We start from the raw sequence: 21,586 nt of genomic DNA on the forward strand, positions 1-21,586 counted from the left end.
AATCCATAACTCCACTCGTTTTTTAAAAAAAAAACAAAAAAAAAAAAACAATAAATTAAGATTTTCTATGATACTGACTAAATAATAAATCTCATGACTACAGTTTGAACTGATTTAAAAATATTAATTAAATAGAAACCAACTTACACGCACAACCGTAGATAAATAACCAATTTGTAATCAAGATTTAAAATTTTTCGTATTAAAAAGACTTAAATATTTTGAGGAATACAAAAATTTGATGGATGGATTTTAACACTGAGAATATTTTCCCTCAGTTTAAGATTTTAACAATCGGCAAAGTAAGAAAAAAAAAACTATTTGGCAAGAGTTAATAAACTGAATGTAAGATGTACGATTTCTTTTTATTTACTCTGAGACAGGAACGAAAACTTTACATAAGATCCTATTATTTTTACCATTTAAAGGGAATGGAAGGATTTCAATATCTTAAAAATTAAAAAAAAAAAAAAAAATAATAATTTCTAATTTCGATGAGCCAATTTAACCATTTAGATAAGTCTGATGATCTTTTAGGGCAGAAAAATAGTTTGTAAATTTTGAGTGTAAGAACAAAGCAAAGAAGATAGATAAAGGTAGGAAAACAAGAAAAATCTACTGCTAAGTAATTTTTTTTTTGTCTTCAGTCATTTGACTGGTTTGATGCAGCTCCCCAAGATTTCCTATCTAGTGCTAGTCGTTTCATTTCAGTATACCCCCTACATCCTACATCCCCAACAATTTGTTTTACATATTCCAAACGTGGCCTACCTACACAATTTTTTCCTACTACCTGTCCTTCCAATACTAAAGCGACTATTCCAGGATGCCTTGATACGTGGCCTATAAGTCTGTCTCTTCTTTTAACTATATTTTTCCAAACGCTTCTTTCTTCATCTATTTGCCGCAATACCTCTTCATTTGTCACTTTATCCACGTATCTGATTTTTAACATTCTCCTATAGCACCGCATTTCAAAAGCTTCTAATCTTTTCTTCTCAGATACTCCGATCGTCCAAGTTTCACTTCCATAAAAGCGACACTCCAAACATATACTTTCAAAAAATCTTTTCCTGACATTTAAATTAATTTTTGATGTAAACAAATTATATTTCTTACTGAAGGCTCGTTTCGCTTGTGCTATTCGGCATTTTATATCGCTCCTGCTTCGTCCATCTTTAGTAATTCTACTTCCCAAATAACAAAATTCTTCTACCTCCTAAGTAATTAAGAAAATTAAAAATAGTAAGCTAAGTAATTAAGAAAATTACAAATATAAGCAGTCATCAATAAGAATTGTTCTACTATATTGAATTTTAAGATTTGACCGGTTAAGTTGTGATGAAGAACACAAATCGTAAAACCCTATTATCCATGAGATGTAATTTAAAAAAATCTGTTGTGGCCACCACATTAAATTAACCATATTAAATAATATATACACATTTTTTTTTTTAAAATGAAAAGTACATATAATTTTATTTCATTAAAAACTTGTGATATTCAATCAGATTTTTTTTTGTTATTATTAAATTATTATTCATCGTAATTTTTTTTTTTACAATGAAAGGTTAATAACTATTAATAAACCAGTACATTTAAATTAAAAAAAAAAGTTAAATAAAGGAGATGTAGTCTGATCTGAACCAATGTGCCTTCCCTTGTAAGATCCAAATATTTCATTAATTAAAATTTTATTTAGCAATAACTCTAGAACTAATAAACTACCAATGTACCATTTACATCGTTGTAACGTTCTCAATGAGGGCTTATTACTGCAGTTAAGAAAATGTTCAAAATTCAATTTTTTTTGGTTTTTGGCTTTTTTTGGACACTTTTGGTCCAGTCGATTGCAATCAAAAGGAGAGATGGACAACTAAATGTTACAACAGTCCTAAATCCAAAATTTCAACATCCTACGGCCAATTGTTTTTGAGGTATGCGAGCTACATACATATATATATATATATATATATATATACATTGGTACGTACAGACGTCACTTCGAAACTAATCAAACTGGATTCAGGGATAGTCAAAATGGATATTTCCGTTCAAATCTGAAAATTGAAATTTTTTACGATCACAATACTTCCTTTACTTCGTACAAGAAGTAAAAAATTAATACAAAAAAAACCGTTTTAAAAACGACTATAGATACAAATCTGTATAACTGCTTTCCTTTTTATATTTTGTGTGCAAGTGCGTACGTGAATAGGTTAATGCCACCACGAGTATTAGTGTACGCGAGTGTATATGTAAAACAAGGGTTGTAGTTACAGATTTCTGTCAACGAATATAAATCTCGAGCCGCAAGTGATTATGCCTACTTGATTTTGCATTGATTCTTAAAATTTAAAGTGCAAAAAAAAAACATAAACTCCGCAATTTACATGAAGGAATTCCATTCATATCTATTGCTTAACATGCGCAGGTCTGCAAATATATATTTTGAAACAATATCTTCCATAGAATACATTATACATATACATATATATATATATATATATATATATATATATATATATATATATTCAGGGTATTCTAAGGTAAAACGCTTTTGATTTTCGTTATAAAGCAATTTTAGATATTGAGTGTGAAGTTGTTAATACAATTTGTTTATTAGTCCCTATATCAAAGTTTAAAACCAAAGGTCGAGATAAAAGGTTATCAGAAGTTACTGAGCTGTTAATTAAATAAAGGAACTAGGGGATTGATATTCAATTTTACTAGTGATTTAAAAAAAAAAATTAATACATTTTATTATTTCTTAAATTATGTTTAATACACTATTAATTGTTCATATAATTATACTTTTATACATAATATATATATATATATATATATATATATATATACTATAGGGGTATTCGGAAAATAACTTCCGGTTCTCGGTATTGCCCGAAGGAATGTGGATAGCGATTTTATTTTTGCACAGTTGAATAGCCTGGCTCAGTGCGATTCTTGCAATGTTATTGAAAATATCGCTAGCTTATTTGTCTTTGCAAAACCCTCATTCAAAATGGCTGCTCTCAGAAAATCTCACTGAGTGTGAAGTGAGTGCCGTCATCAGTTTCCTTCACGCAAAAAACTTGTCAGCTGCTGAAATTCATTCGCGAACTTTACTCAGTATACGGAAGGAATATAAGGGATAGTGCGGGAAGAAAATGGTGCCGTATGTTTCGGGAAGGTTGAACAAACATTCACGACAATGAAAGAAGTGGTCGACCTTCAATTGTCGCAAATGAACCTGTTGCAAGTATCGATATGAAAATCATCGATTCACGATAACAATATTATCCGAGGTTTTTCCTCACATATCGCTATCACTGCTGTATGAAATCGTAACCGATAGGTTTGGTTTTCACAAATTTTGTGCTTAATGTAAACCTTCCTTCACTGTTACCGTAATGAGAAGGATGAATTCCTTGATCGCATCGTAACAGGCGATTTAGACATCTGTTAAATTTGTTAAGGTGGAAACAAAAGCTTAATCCATGCGATGGGGGCACACCAGTTCTGTTCGAAACCACGTAAAGGCCATTTAAACACTTTTTTTCAAAAAAGCTGATGGCATTGGTTTTTTGGGACCGTAAAGTTGTGATCTTCGTTGATTTTATGGGAAAAGGCACGACAATTAACGCTGAAACTTACTGGGAGACGCTGAAGAAATTAGAAAGGACCGTAGAAAACAAACCACGCGGCATGCTGAGTTGAGATATCTTTTTTCTTCGTAACAAGCTCGGTCGCTTAGTGCAGTACGCATTCAACGCCAAATCGACAGTTTCAAATGAGAGTTGCTTAAATATCCTCCGTACAGTCCTAATTCGGCTCCAGTGGTTACCACTTTTTTCCAAAAATGAAGAAATGGTTAGCGACGCAGCAGTGCGTGTTTATATTTGTTAATATATTATATTTTTTTGTTTAAAATTCTCAATTTGATATAATTCTTATTTTTTACTTTTTATAGGGTTTTTCTAATTTGTTTCCTTTTTTTATTAATGTTAATATTAATATTAGTTAAATAAAAGTTTTTTAAAAAAATAATATTTTATATGTAATCAAATATATTTTTGTAATTTTTTTTTGAGTTTTTTTTTAAGTGATGCAATGATGTATTGATCTGTAGAAAAAAAATTAAAAGTATTTAACGTTTTAACAGTTAAATTTAAATGATAAATATTTTGGTAAATACAACTTGTTGTCATAATAATGTGTTTTGTGATGATAAAAGCCTACATAATTTCTTTGGAAAATAATTGTAAACAGTTATTCATACAAATTACAAGGTTTGAAAAAAAACCGGTGTATTCTCAATCTATACCAAAGATAATCTCCACAAGCTTTCAGTTATCAATGAAACTAATAAAAAAAGAATCACATTTATCAAAGAAAAACTTTTAATATGATTTAAAAAAATCATTAATGAAAGTAAATATATCATTAATGAAAGTATATTTAGGCTACATGATTAATATTTATTTCCATTAAAATTTAAAAGCAATAAATTGTACCAATTGGATTTAAATTATCTCCATAATAACTCAGTAAAATTGTCACGGTCATGAACACGAATAGGAAAATTTATTCATTTCAAGTGACATAATAATTAACAAAGTGATTTATTTACATTTTCAGACAATTCTATCAATAAATTAAAATCAGATAAATTAGGTCTACACTTTATTACTATTCTATCGCAATAATTTTCTTATCATCTTCGTTTTCGTAATAGATAACAGGAAAATAAAAATCATTATCCTCATATTTTTTTTAAAAATTCATCAAAATACCAAACTTTAACGGACACTGAAATTCTAATAAATGATAATTAAAGTGTAATTTTACATAATATCAATTACTTCTGGTAAACTTCTGCTCGAAAAGCGGTCATTTTTCGGACGGTAGAATTGTTTTAATTAGTACTTCAGAGCGTAGTAGAATGTATCCTATTATAAGCTAAAGATTTTATTTTTAAAAAAAATTGCTTAGTTCTAGAGTTCTATTTGGTGGATTTTTGTGTTGATCGAAATATTTTTTAAAGTATATATTTTTTTAGAAATTCTGTAAAGTTTCTTTTTTCTTAAAACATTTACCGGGTAAATCTACCTAATTCGAAAACCGGTTTAAGATATTGTAATAAATTTATTTTTTGTAGATTCCCAGAAATAAAAACTATAGATGTAAATGTATTATATAATACATGTCTGCTTTCGCAGTTTCCTAAAAAATACTGGGTGTTCGAAAATTATATCAACTTTGATGTATTATTTGAAAAAAAAAAATTAATAGTTCAGTTAACCGAATTCTGTTAACGAATGGTTGGGCTCTCTTTAAAAGGTAACTCGTAAAGTTTCCCTCAACAAATACTATATAACGCAACTGCATACGTGACCGCATACATCAGTCCACAGAATCCACAGATGAAAGCATAATGCGTAGAGTGGTTTATCGAAACAAAATTAGACACACAAGTTTGACGCAATATTAGAACTCGGTGTAACTTAGAGCGACCCTCTGGAACAAGTATTCGTTCATAGTACGATAAATTTAAAGAAACTGGTAGTGTTCAGCGTAAGAAAGAAATGCAGGCAGGCCTAAAACATCAGATGAAAAATGGAGTGCAGCGCACGATTTAAATCTTCCGCCATCTACTTCAGAACAACATACCATTCACTGGTATGTTCTGAAGAAACAATTAAAATTGTATCCTGATAAATTACAAATATTGTAACATATTACACCACAAGATAGCACTGCTAGAAAGGAGTTCACTGTGAAAATTATTGAAAGAATTAAAAATGATGATTGTTACCTTAAAAAAGTTATGTAATCAGATGAGACTACATTTCACGTGCCTGGTAAGTGAATGCTCAGAACGTTCGATTATAGGGATCAGCGAACGTACATGTTACACTTGACCGTATTACAGATTGCCCAAAAATTAATGTTTGATGGGAACTGCTTCACGATCGTGTGATTGGACCTTTTTTCTTTGTGTAAAAGGTAGTTAACGGGAATATTTATCTGGATTTGTTAGACGGATTTTTTTACCCTCAGTTTGAAGAGTTATAACTCGAAATCGTATTTCTACTAGATCGAGCGCCGCCACATTGGGGATTATTAGTGAGTGATCCCTCAAGAATACATTCCAAAATCGCTGGACTGGACGTGATGGACCGATTCCTTGGCCAACTCGATCACTGGATATAACTTCATGTGATTTTTTCCTACAAAGTATCATCAAGGAACAAAACTCTTGTGGTGAATATTAATGGCTTTAAGACAGAATTGTTAACGCATCCGAACTCACTGGTATGGATATATACAACGGATACGGCATGAAATTGATTACCGGTTGGGTATTTTGCGAATTATTAATGGAGTAAACATTTAATATCTTTGATTACAAGTAAAAAAATCTCACTTTTAATGTTTCTAAATTTATAGTACCCGTTTCTGTATCTTAATAAATAAATAATTTACTCAATATCTAAGTTGTTCAGATAATTTTCTGACTCTCGGTATATTGATTTGATAATTTCTGTCGCTTTCCTAAACCTAATTTGAAAATTAAAACCCTTGGTAAGTGGTACGCGTCCTTCCCTTATCAAATAATCCCAACCATTTCAGAGCGAAGTTCATTCCACTGAAACCAGTGCTAGTTCAGAAGTCATATTGTTCAGTCACTTACTTCCGCTAAAAAATATATTATTTTCGTTACAGGGAAATAAAATTAGAATCAGTTTTTTAAAACTTTATCTGTTTCTTAAATTACCCGTTTCAATATTATTTTCTAAACATGAAAAAGTGTTCTTTTCCTTACTAAAATTATATTTTACCCTTTGTGTTCAGATTCATGTTTTCTTCATACTCTTGATAAAGATAAACATATCCTGTCATTTTCTTATTTTTTAATAATGAACCAGCCGAGCTTAAGTATTATTAAGCAATTAATAATTTATGATTTCACTTTTTTTTTTGAACTGTAAACTAAACTCTTTACTAATTATATATCTGTTCTAACGATAACATATATTTATGTATTTACTACAGTATGGAACTGGGATGATTAACTAATTCAATGTAATTTTTAAAGTAAATAAAGGAAGTGTAAATCCATAGTTTATTTATCCGGCAATTACTTAGCAAAAATGGACCACTGAATGTGAAAATAGGAGGAGAAATGATTATGGAGGTAGAAGAATTTTGTTATTTGGAAGTAGAATTACTAAAGATGGACGAAGCAGGAGCGATATAAAATGCCGAATAGCACAAGCTAAACGAGCCTTCAGTAAGAAATATAATTTGTTTACATCAAAAATTAATTTAAATGTCAGGAAAAGATTTTTGAAAGTATATATTTGGAGCGTCGCTTTATATGGAAGTGAAACTTGGACGATCGGAGTATCTGAGAAGAAAAGATTAGAAGCTTTTGAAATGCGGTGCTATAGGAGAATGTTAAAAATCAGACGGGTGGATAAAGTGACAAATGAAGAGGTATTGCGGCAAATAGATGAAGAAAGAAGCGTTTGGGAAAATATAGTTAAAAGAAGAGACAGACTTATAGGCCACATACTAAGGCATCCTGGAATAGTCGCTTTAATATTGGAAGGACAGGTAGAAGGGAAAAATTATGTAGGCAGGCCACATTTGAAATATGTAAAACAAATTGTTAGGGATGTAGGATGTAGAGGGTATACTGAAATGAAATTACTAGCACTAATAGGGAATCTTGGAGAGCTGCATCAAACCAGTCAAATGACTGAAGACAAAAAAAAAATTACTTAGCGTATGCTATTACCACAATCAACGTATTATACCCCGGTTAGAATGGCTGTACACTTTGTACGCAACTTTTTAAGAAAATAACTTGTAAACAACTGAATAATATAAATTATACATGCTAAGAAACAATAAAACAAATTATAGCCTGTAATTATAACCTGTAACAACAAAAACCAAAAAAAATTAAAAAAACTGGAAAAACCAAAAAAGAAAAAATGAAAATATTAAAAAAATATTAGGAACTCACGAAAGAGACTTTACCGTTCCTTTCCTTGGAAGGAACGGTATTTTTAATCATAATCATCCTGTACACGACACTGTTTTTTGTATTTTAATGAAAGAAATTATTCACAACTGTTTCCAAGATTCCATTGTATTTTTTCGTTTAATGGACTTTAGGTCTAGTTAGTATGAATATATATTTATATACAAACTACGTGTCATAAGTTTACTAGGTGTTAAATTTGTACATAACTAGGTAGATATATGTATATACATATACGCGCGCGCATATGCGCGTACACACACACACACACATTATACCAGTAAAAAGAATAATAAAAAACAACAATCTATTCACATAGAGATCTCGTAACGAGACAAACGACCCCACCATCAAATAAAAGGAGAGATTCAACTACCCATCTAGACAGTGTCACCATCACACAATCTTTTGGAAGATCAGGATATTCGCTTCTAGGAGCAAATACTTATCTACGGTTTTCCATTAACCGAGTGTAATATAGTCAACAACAAAATTATTTGTTATACAGACACTTAAAGGTTCCTGAAAACAGGATCAGGTTTCCTTAAAGAAAAGTCTTTCCCATACAAAGATTTATGTAGCGTATTTAAGTACTTAAACCGTACTATAATCCACTAGTTAGGTAAACATTTAAGTTTTACAATTTTGTATTTCTATTACGTTATGATTAAACAGCATTATTCATTTATAGGTAACGTGTTTTTTTTAAGTTAAATTCAAAAATTTTAAACTTATTTTCATAAATTAGTTCCAGAATCTACTTTAGAAGATTTGGATTAAAATAAAAAAAAATCTGATGCGGGCACCAAATAACTTTCTTGTACACTTGTTAAAGTACATAAAATATTTTAAAAAGTACATAAAATGTTATTTCATTAAGTACTTCTAGATTTTTTTCATATATGTTTTTTTGTTATTACTGAATTATTATTCATCGTAAATTTTTTTTACAATGAGAGGTTAATTATTAAAAAATCAATATACGTAAATTAAAAAAAAAAGGTTAAAAAAAGGAGATGAAGTCTGATTCGAACCGATGTGCATTCCCTTGTAAGATCTAAATATTTCATTAATTAAAATTTTATTTTCGTTATAACTCTGGACTGATGAAAATAATTGCCGCTTATGATATATAGTTGAAAAGCTCTCGTAAGTGCTTATTACTGCAGTTAAGAAAAAGTCCAAAATCACAATTTTTTTTGATTTTGGGCTTTTTTGTACATTTTTGGTCCAGTCGATTGCAATTAAAAGGGAAGGTGCGCAACTAGATGTTACAACAGTCCTAAATCCAAAATGTCAACATCCTACGCCTAATCGTTTTTGAGTTATGCGAGTTACATACGTATGTACTTACGTACATACGTACGTACAGACGTCACACCAAAACTAGTCAAAATGGATATTTCCGTTGAAATCTCGAAACCAAAATTTTTCGCAGTCACAATACTTTCTTTGCTTCATACAAGGAAGTAAAAAAAGTACACCTTTTAAGTTACTATGGCTAATTATAGGAAATCGATCTCTGTTTTCGGAAACGCTGACGATAAAAGAACTCAACCCTCAAAAATAGCGGGTACTTATAAATTGAGCTGTAAAGAAAATAAGTGAATAAAAAAATATTTGGTTGATTATACTACAGAAGACCAGATAAATCGGCTATAAGGCAGCATTGCCTGGTAATTGGTTACAAAATTAGTTTGTTAGGAACGATAAACCTGCTAAACATTGTTTATTTTGTTGTGTTTCATAAATAGTATTATTTATCAAAAAATATTTTTCTTATATATATATATATATATATATATATATATATATATATATATATATATACACTAGCATCCAGTTGCGGCTTCGCCCACGGTATATGGCTACTTGCGTTTTCCGTCGCAGTTACTTTTTTTATTTTATATTTTTTAGTCAAGTAACCGGAGGCAGATACAGCTGTCGCTACAAACACAGTACAGTGGTAATACGGGCAGCGACTCTGTTGATTGAGCCGCCGTTTGTACACCGTTGCACCGACTCCTTAAAAAATCGAAATATAAAAAAACCCAAAATGGATTTTAAATATTTATCTCAAGTGTATTTGCAAGCCCAAATCTATTGCATATATCTTTTAGTATAGTTGGAAAAATTTTGAATTATTGTTCAACTTTTTTTTTACCTTTCTTTCCCCCTTTCAAGGTCGAGTTTCGAAAAATCTAGAAATTGGTTTTTTATATTCACTTGAAGATTAAACACAAAAAATCATTTGATATCTGATTTGTTATCGAGAAATTAAAAAAAAATTTGTAAATTTGATTGTTGTTTCATTTTAATCCTTTAAACTCGGAATTTCAAAAGATCGATTAAGAATCACTCACGACATGTCCTTTTACATATATATATATATTAAAATATAGATACCCACAGAGTCTACTGAGAAGTTGAATGTACCGAAGTAGTTAGAGAGCTTGCGAGGATTAGTTCTGGTTTTGATCTGCAAGTTAATTGGAAAACCGAAAGGGAATTCAACATAGTTGCTGGGTTCCTTAGATTTTTAGCCCTCTGGAGGATGACTAACGGGATCTGATGCTGTTACAGATGTATAAATAGAACAGGACACCCGGGTGGCTAGGGACCCGCCTGGGTGCTTACTTCGCCAAGGTATATGTTTGGCATCGACTCCCGGTTAACTGAAATATTCACTGAGAATGAGAATATGTAAATGAGAAAGAATATGAGAATGGATGAATGAGAAATGGAATGAGAATGGATATATGGAGAACACTTTGATGGAGCTGCAATGTGGGAGGGTGTAGGCACTGACTTCGCTCCCGAAAACGGACCAGAGCAGAAAGAAATAAAGTATATTTTCATTAGAGGCTTATTAAATTTATGAATTTATTACTTGATTTTTAAGTAAATCAAAGGACTTTGAATAAATTGAATTGCAGGACAAAATTGTTGCTTCAATTAACACGTTTTTGTTGGTATGAGGATAGTATTTTTTGTGTTTAAAGACTCAAGCAAATAATTATCAGAATGCATAGTCTAACTGAAATAAGAAGAGTTTTTGTGTTAAACCTTCGGTGTTCGAGGAAGGCGCGGGGATTACGCTTCCGCGAATCGATTAATTTGGTAGTTGTAAGTTATGGTAGGTGATCGTGGTTGGAAGAGACCGTACGAAGACGATAGTAGGTTGTATAAATACAATGGAAATTTTTTGCCGAGGCATTTGCATCGGTGGCATTCTGAGAGAGGTCAAACTGATGACTGTTGTGCTATCATATTTAGAGAATCTAACAGACGATCTCCGGTAAAGCACATCAGGGCTACGAACGAAGCTAGCTAAAGAAATTAGATTTTAAGTAAATTTTTTTAAACATTTTTTCAGAATAATCTTGTTTACCAATTCTTTTTATTAAAAAATTAATACAATTTTTTTATATTTTTCACTGCCGGGTCATGGAAATCACAAACCTTTATAGACAACATACTACTTACACGATCCTGTTGTGTTACGATATCCATCTCAAAAGATAATTGCGTTATAGTTTTATAATAATAAAAAAAAAGATAATATAAATCTCAATTAATTAAAAAATAATAAAACTATTACGATGTGATGTAGAATAAAATTAGTAATTTAAAATTTCCTATTTAGTTTTTATTTATGAAAATAGTAGAAACCATAGATAATAAAAGTTTACACTTAAACTGTAGTTGTTTTGTTTATTTTATTATCATTTTTTATAACAAAAGCTACTTTACATTGTTTAAAAGTTAAAAGAAAGTAGAATACAACATAAACATCAATGCAAGTAAAAAGTTAATTGAATAAAATTCCTTCAGAGAAAATATATACTGCAAAAAAAATATTTTAGATTATTTATGGTGACTTAAATTTTCTTGAAAATGAAATAAAACTTCAGACACTTGTAGCACGTTCTTGTATAACATTACATGGTGAGAGAGAGAGAGAGAGTGAGTGAGTGAGAGTGAGGGTGGAAGAAAAATAAAGAGGGGAAACGGGAAGAAAGAGTCCAGAGAGTTACGCATTCAAAAGCGTACAGCGACGAAGAAGCATAGAGAAGCAGAAGTAGCGGCGAAACTTGCAGGAAGAAATTCTGTTCGGGAAGTAAGATAGGATAAGGGGTAAGACGAGAGGAGAGTCGGTAAAGGGGAAGCGGGAGAGCTTTACAGCCTTTCTGATTTATGGCTTTCTCCAGTACTGTTTTAACCATCCTGAGGGACCATTACCAAGAAAAGGGATAACTCCGGCTCTGAAATGAGGAGTCTTCTATCTCGCCTCATAATCCAACTTTATAACTTATCAACATTAACTAACTATATGTTATCTACACGTTGCAACTTTCACGGATACCTAATTGCTGGACTAATCACAATGAATGTTGTTCACACTTAAACTCTTCCCCCCGCCACCGTTCACTTCTCGCTCTCATCCTTAAGTTCGGATGGTATTTGAAAATCAACCGACAATGTTGTGTTAACCAACATTAAACAACGTAATCGGGTGTTATAACACATTTCATGTTATATTACCCGGTATGTAGTCATCTATATAAATAAACTTTCCAGATTTCTTAATCAACGAAACAGGTACATGTGTTTAAATTAAATATGTTTATTAAATAAACGCCACCTAACTTTCTCGATGGGTTAAGTGCTTAGAACCGTATCTCGTTTATTGGATCTTACAATAGATACCATGAAATATTGTAAAACCTACTTTAAAGATGTAATTTAGATACATTTAAACGTCACAAAGAAATTATTATCCTTAAGAAAAAGTAAATTCTAGATGTGGTATAGAATATGAAATATACAGTAAATAATTTACCTTTATAGTTATAGCTTAAAGGTTATATATACACCCGTTAGTTATATTTAACAGTACTGTATGTTTATCATATTTTATTCATAGAATTTCTTTTCTACCAACACTTAATTATACTTTCATGACGAGAAATTTTAATTTTCCGAATTGTTATCTGGTCGATGATATTAGCCTGACCATCAAGAATATCGCGTGTGACATTAAAATATAATAATTTGAATTTATCTACGAATGTATAAAACTTAAAAAAAAAATTCTATACAAATAATGAAATATTAAACTATTAGTCTTAAAATTTCACAAAATTAATTAATTAAAGAGAGGAGATTACATAAAATAATTCAAATAATTACGCAGAATATAAGTAAAAACAATATGATATTTGAGTGAATTTTTACGAAACAATTTCTCTATCTTCATTAATTAACTAACGGCTACCCGCGGTTACGCACGCGTACTTGATGTGTAGCTTGAATTCTTCGACACTCGTTTGACTTTCCGGATGCTTGAAGATCAGATTACCGGTTTTTTTGTAGTCTAATACTGAGCGAGTGAGACCGACAAAGAGGTGAAAAACGGTTGAGAAGATAGCAGAAGAAATGGTGACTCCATACTCTCAACGAAGTAAAGAACAAAACATTTGTGTACCAGTTTTCAGCTTTGATTGTTAATAACAATCAATAATAACGAACAAGACGTAACTAAGTACATTATCAGAGTTGGAAAAATTGAATATTTTAGCAAATTTTTTGGGCTTTTAGAAAATAATTCCTTCCGCTTTGGTCGATTTCTTTTCCGTTTTCAAGATATTCGAGAAAAATTTGCGCGTTGAAACTTTTCTTTAGGGGTGGAATAGTTTTTCAAAATGAAATGTACATGACACGTTCCCTCTAGTCTGAAACTATTAGTGTACAAAATATCATCACGATAGAAATAAAACTGTAGATTCGGATAAAAGAAAGACAATCGGACACATAAAAATTCTTCTTTATATAAATATATATATATATATTGTTTTTTTTCTCGCCCACCCGGAGCCAGATCCGCAACTAAGCATAAACTCAGCTCCAAGAGGTGCCATTGCCTCTAACTATCCTGTCGGGAACAAAGTTCCCGCCAGATAGCCGGGACTCGGTCTTTTAAGTGCCATACCTCTAATGAGGGGACCCCAAAGGATTTCCCACCGGGACTCGGTCTTTATGCCTCGCCTCTAATGGGTCGAGTCAGATGAACGAGAACGCGTTTCCCCATCCTTCTCCCTGCGTACTCTAGTCCGACCGCCGTCAAGTACCGACTTGTCGGTACTTGTCAAGTACCGCCGTAAGTCTTGTCCGACCCGCTCTTCTGGATGATAGAAGCACACCCGCCGATCTTGTCCATTCTCCAACACCAGCGGGATGGACCTTTTTTTTTTCTTTTTCCTGTTTAGCCTCCGGTAACTACCGTTCAGATAATACTTCAGAGGATGAATGAGGATGATATGTATGAGGGTGAATGAAGCGTAGTCTTGTACATTCTCAGTTCCTCCGTTTCTGAGATGTGTGGTTAATTGAAACCCAACCACCAAAGAACACCGATATCCACGATCTAGTATTCAAGTCCGCGTAAAAATAACTGGCTTTACTAGGACTTGAACGCTGGAACTCTCGACTTCCAAATCAGCTGATTTGAGAAGACGCGCTCACCACTAGACCAACCCGGTGGGTTCAGCGGGATGGACCTAGAAATAGCAGAGTCCACCTCACGATCCCCGCTGCATATATATATTGTTGGATACTTACAACGCTAACCCTGTGTAATAAATTCAATAGTTTAATTCAAAATTAAGAAAGTATTACGTCTAATTCCATTAAAATAAAATTAAAAAAAGAAATATTGTTGATATTAAGAAAATGCATGTCACCGTACTTATATGTATTTGAGTTAATTAAATCGAGTTTTAATTAAAAAATCTGAATTAAAGTTGAAATAATATAAATTTTACTTTATGAATGCATTTGACTATTTCATACCCGAGGATTCCATTGAACACAATTGCATTCGAAGCTATTGAACAATGAAGTAATTGCACTCAAACTGAACAGAACAAAACGTTACACGTTTCTATTCTGAAGTTTTGTAAAAAGAAAAAAAAATTTGTTCCCTTGAATTTAAAAAGTAATTAAGCTTATTGGAGCATTCCGTTTAATTTTCCCGCTGTTACAGTTTATTCTAAAACCCTGTTTTTTTTTTGTTTTTTTTATTCAATATTAAACGTTAGTTTTTAAATAAGCATGTATAGACCGTACCTATATACTCCGTTTAACTTAATATTTCAGGAACAATTTGACCGTTTGGAACATGAATTTGATAAGTTTGTGTATTGAGAGTACTGATTCTGTTGCATTTTTAAAAAAAATGGATAATGACGGTGGAGATATTGAAACGGATGGTGTACTTTATACGGGGTTGGACTTAATGAAAACATTTTTTTTTTTAGCTAATGAAAAATAATGTAAGAATCACCATTAGAAATATTTTTTCAAAAAATCTGAAAAAATCTTAAGATCCTATTCCTAAAAATGTTGATTTCTTTTTTTGTATAATTTTATAATTTTTAATACAACTATATAAAACCTAAAAAATTATTTTTCCTCTAAATAAGAAATTCTGAGCTGAGAAACGGTTTCAACTCTAATCCTCGGATCACGGAGGGGAATGATCCTCAAAGCTGTACGAGACAAATACTAAAAAAACCTACCACCTTGTAACAGAAATTGTCTACAATTTGAATTGAATTTATTCAACAGATGGTTGAGTACATAGAGAATACGCGTTAAACAAGCAAAATCAAACCATGCGACATTCGCGGTGAGGAGAAGTAACTACCCACAGGTCCACCTTGAAGACGTAATTCCGCAAACAGAAAGTTTGAATTACCTAGCTCTACTCCTCGACCGTCGACTAATATAGACAGTTCATATAAAAGAGAAGAGAAGAAAACAAGAGGTAAAGAGTTCAGGGAAATGTTCTGGTTGTTGGGCAGACGTTCTCAATTATATTTACATATTAAGTTGCTGGTATACTTAACAATTCTAAAACCGATCTGGAACTAAGGGATCCAAATTTGGGATACCACAAGCAAGTCTAATGCCGAAATCTTACAGTGGTTTCAAAATCAAGTAGCAAAGTGCATAACAAACACACCTTGATTTTCAAAAAACAGTGAAATGCACGAATTTTTAGGTTTACAATACGTTTGGGAGAAAATATAACGTTTCAGTTCAAATTAAGAACTGCGACTTTACAACCGCGTGAATTACTTAGCTTTGAACCTCTTAAAGAACGGGGATGACGTTAGAAGATTAAAACTGCTGGACCTTAGTGTCTAAGTGTAACTTCAGCTGTGCATTATCTCTTAGATTTTTATTTTAAAATTCATTGTACATTCTTTTCTCTTTTTCTTCTCATTGTTTCTTTGTTTTTCTTGCTGTTTATGACTTCTTTTGTTTTGCTTTCTCTTGTTCTATTGTTAGTTGTTAAATGTTCATATTACTTAGTGTATGTGCTGCTTGCCAAAAAAATTCTTTGTAATACTAGCGCGTAATTTTTGAGGAGATTCACTGGGAACTCTTTATCATGTGATTGCGAGTTGATCCAGTTTATTCAGGGTTAATATAAATGTAAACGATTGCAAATAAACTTTGAAGCTATAAAAAAATCCTTAAAAATATAATTTCTAAAAATTTTTGTACATATATTGTTATATTATTTTAAGATAGTTAAAATGAAAGTTTTTTTAAGTTTTAACTCAACACAGAAAAAGCTTGTACGTGGAAATATGGAAATAGCATTTTGTATGTCTGACCGGGATTCGAACCCGAGACTCCCGGATGAAAGGCTGAGACGCTACCACTCCGCCACGGAATTTTATTACTATACGATTTTTTTTATTTTAATTTTATAAATGATACCTTAATAGGATGAAAATAATTTTCATCTTCGGTAACAGAAATAGAACAGGGTAATGTTGTAAGAGTGCCAATAGTGCCGATTGAGAACTTTTCATGTACGTTTTGCTAAATACCATATATTACTCCACCTGTTTTAGGCGCACTGAGAGGTAAAAAAATTATTTTTAAATTTAATAAATAGTTTTTTGTTTTTTGCTTTGACTCATTTGACTGGTTTGATGCAGCTTTCCAAGATTCCCTATCAAGAGCCAGTCGTTTAATTTCGGTATACCCCCTACATCGTATCCCAAACAATTTGTTTTACGTATTCCAAACATTGTCTGCCTGTACAATTTTTCTCATCTACCTATCCCTCCAATATCAAAACGACTATTCCAGGATTCCTTAATATGTGGCCCATATGTTTGTCTCTTCTTTTAACTATATTTTTTCAAATGCTTTTTTCTTTATCAATTTGCCGCAACACCACTTCATTTGTCAACCCGATTTTTAACATTCTCTTGTAGCACCACATTTCAAAATCTTCTAATCTTTTCTTCTTAGGTATTCCGTTCGTCCAAGTTTCACTTCCATATAAAAATACGCTCCAAATATATGCTTTCAAAAATATTTTCCTGACCTTTTACCTTGATGTAAACAATTTTTTTGATTTCTGACTGTGCTATTCGGAATTTTATATCGTTCCTTCTTCGATAATCTTTATTAATTTTACTTCCAAATAACAGAATTCTTCTACCGCAGTAATCTTTTTTCTTCCTATTTTCACATTCAGTGGTCCATCTTTGTTATTTCTACTACATTTCATTACTTTTGTTTTGTTCTTGCTTATTTTCACGCGATAGTTCTTGCGTAGGACTTCATTTATGCCGTTCATTGCTTCTTCTAAATCCTTTTTACTCTCGGCTAGAATTACTATATCATCAACAAATCGTAACATCTTTATCTTTCACCTTGTACTGTTACTCCGGATGTAAACTGTTCTTTAACATCAATAACCGTTAGTTCTTTGTAAAGATTACAAAGTAACGGGGATACGGAATATCCTTGTCGGACTCCCTTTTTTATTACCGTTTCTTTCTTATGTTTTTCGATGAATACTGTTGCAGTTTGGTTCCTGTAAATGTTAGCAATTTTTCATTTATTTCTATACTTGAAACCTATTTTTTTTAAAATGCTAAAATTTTAAAATAAATATATAAAGATTAGTCAGTGATATAAAAATTCAATTAATTTACAATAGAATTTAATTAAAAATTTTATAATTCTTTTATAAATAAATTTTACTAGAAAACCAGAAGGCAATTTTGTTAAAATTGCTAATTATATCTGTTAAGGAACAAGATTTAGATAAAAATTTAAAAACAGGTAGAAAAGAATTCATTATATTATAAACTGTCAAAAATAGTTATACTTCCCTTTTACCGTTGCCGAAAAACTAGAACGGTAAATCATATTTTGCAAGTACTCAAACAATAAAATTCAAATATTGTTGACCGAGTAAAACAAATCATGCTAAATCAACTTTGTTACTTCATCTTTTTTGTTTCTTGTCACATGTTTTCCGATATTTATAAAATTATTATTAAGATTCCTTGTTGTTAAGCGGAATAAATGTTGCGTCTAAAAATTTTCGTTTCAAAATGGCTGCTTCTATTTTTCTTAAACTGTGAAAGGAAGCTAGATGTGTAGTGAAGAGGGAGTTTCTATCACCAAACCACCAACCAATCACTAACGCTAAACACTCCCCACCACTCATGACGTCACCATTACATCCAGTTTATTTCGCTTCCGCTACGTGTTTTACTCCTATGTGACAAATTTTGATTCTGAGACTATTCTTTCGATAAATTAAAATTGGTTCAATAAACTTATTTTTTATAGTTTTCTACTCGTACATTTTATTCGTAAGAACAGTTAAAAAATGTTTAAAATATACAAAAAACATCGTTTATAACAATAATAGAATACGTCCTCGATAAGTCATAACCGTAATTTCAGGCGACCATGGAAGTAGTGTTTACGATATTGTAATACGTTAACATTATTTTTATCACTGGGTAAACCTTACAGAATAATAATTTACAGTTTACGACCAATAATCCCCTTTAGTACTTATTTTAAATTAATTATGCGTGATTAATTTGAGAACTGCACATAATTTTTTTCTTGGCTCATTTTGTTCTAAATCTGAATGAACAAAAATAGAAGGAGATGAGCCAAGTTTATTGATACATAACTACCAATAATATTTTACAGACTTTTCGATTAATCTTCGTCAATATTAAAATCAATGAAGAAGCTAACTAAAAGTAGTTTTACTGCAGAAATAGTTTACTACAGAATACTCACCACAATCGTAAACCTATCGTCGAAATCACACCAATCACTGATATAGACCAGTCACCTCAATATTACAAAGTAATAGGATATTATAATATCAAAATATTATAAATATATCTTCCATACCAGGGGTCGTCAACCTTTTGAGTCGGAAGAGTCAAAAATTGCAATTTACAAAATTTCAAAGTTTTTAAAGAGCCACAAAATCTTTTCGAAAATAGGTTTATTAAATAACAATTTATAGGTAATTTCATTGTTAATTATTATTTTAACGCTAATTTTTAAATAATAAAAGCTATAAAATAGATAAATAATAAAATAGGTAATTTATTAAATATATATTTTAATAAAAACACTTTCGCGGTAATATTCAACTGTAGTACTTTGTTTCTTTTTTGACAATTCTTATTGACTTCAAAAAAGTAGTTGGATATCTTATTTGGAAAAAATATGTATAATATGTATTTCAAAAATATAATACTTATTATGTTACCTATCTTTACTTCGGTTTTATTATTATTATTATTATATATATGTACATACATAACTTTGAGAAGATAATTCGTTTCTAACTCTTTTACTTGAAACAACAAACTATACGTCACAGCCAAAGCACTGGTGAAGACGCCAAATTGTCTTGCGTCGAAAGCGAATTAAAACCTACATAGAAACATCCGACGACGGCGTCATTCGAGAGCTTCGGACGGACTGACGACAGTGACGACGCGTGTCACGGGGGAGGAGTGCGATGAAAAGCGAGTACTAGTGGCAAAGATATAGAATCGGTGCCTAATCCTCGTTAATCGATTTAGAACGATTTTTAAATGTTTTTTTTTTTTATAAAATAAATAATATTTGCGTATGGAACTAAAGAGCCGGAGCTTCACATCCAAAGAGCCGTATGTGGCTCGCGAGCCGCAGGTTGCCGACCCCGGCTCCATACTATACTATTCTCCATACGTTTTTTTTTGGGGGGGGGGGGGGACGAAAAACGCCTCTGTGTTATCATCGTCCGGAATTTTCTTTAATAAAAAGGTAAAATAACTCTAAAATATTCTTCTCCATACTATATCATGTTGTGTCCTATCTAGAACACAACATGATATAGTAATTATTTTACTGCAGAATTTATGCAAGAGTAATTATATCTATTTTTATGAACATTTAGAAATGTATGTTTATTTAACTACTATAATTTCGATGTTTTTCAATTTTATCTATCACAGACTCTTTCCAAAATGTAGGTCATCCAAAATAACGTTTCCTGAGCATGGGATACAGCACAAGATAAAATTTATAGCAATAGTTATAAAATTTTACCGATCATTATAGAACTTTTTTAAAACTATATTTATTTAATTACGAAAATAAACTAATAAATAAATAACCACCGGCGAAGGTATAATAAAAACGTTTACTTTTTACTTTCACTGGGGGAAGGATTATTATATTTTATCAAACAAATGTCGAAAATTTTATTAACAACATTCCCAGATGTTTTTATTTTATTTTTAATACTCTTCTAAACGGGAAAAGTAGAGTTTAGTAATAATAATTCTCTCTGTTGACATATTGAGTTATTTATGGGTTTATACAATCCGTTAAACCAGAGGTTCTCAAATAGGAGAGCGCAACCCTCAAGAGATGCGGAGGGATCAGGGAGGGTATAAAAAAATGAAACAATCTACACCATTTTTACATTATAATTTAAAATAAAGAGAAAGTATTATTGATATTGGTGCCAAAGCGATCCACTTCATTTTTTTTACACTTTTTCTAGTTTTAATTTTTCCTAAGTAAATATAAAATCTTATTTACAAAATTTTATATTTATCTGTGTATGATTATCAACATTTTTTTGGTTTAATAATTCAGGAACTGTTTAACATGCAGACGTGGATACTAGTGTGTTTTTTTTATTATAATAATAAATATATTTTCTTTAATAAAAAATCTGATTTGGACACCACATAACTTCCTTGTACGCCTATTAAAATACATATACACATTACTTTAAAATGAAAAGTACATAAAATTTTATTTCAAGTTATTAGTGAATTATTTATTATAAAACCTTTTACAATCAGAGGTTAACAATTGTTAATAAATCAATATATTTAAATAAAAAAAGAAAAAAACTTAAAAAAAAAAGTAGATGTAGTCGGATTTCAACCGATGTGCCTGCCACTTGTAAGATCTAAATAATTCATTAATAAAAATTTTATTTGGCTATAACTCTGGAACCGATGAAAATAAGCACCATTTATGATATATTGTTGAAAAGCTCTCAATGAAGGCTTATTACGCAGTTAAAAAAATTCCAAAATCAAAATTTGTTTTAGATTTTAGGCTTTTTTGGACGCTTTTGGTTCAGTCGATTGCAATCAAAACAAGAGGTAC

The 21,586-nt window shown here is 31.1% G+C and overlaps 1 long non-coding RNA gene across 2 annotated transcripts in view; it reads right to left on the bottom strand.

Annotated features, from left to right (window-relative positions):
• The window catches only part of LOC142328587 (uncharacterized), a 277,093-nt gene that overhangs the window by 173,126 nt on the left and 82,381 nt on the right, over positions 1 to 21,586 (bottom strand). The gene's annotated exons all lie outside the window — the stretch shown is intronic.

This window comes from Lycorma delicatula, chromosome 8 (assembly GCF_047948215.1).
Source record: "Lycorma delicatula isolate Av1 chromosome 8, ASM4794821v1, whole genome shotgun sequence".
NCBI lineage: Eukaryota > Metazoa > Arthropoda > Insecta > Hemiptera > Fulgoridae > Lycorma > Lycorma delicatula.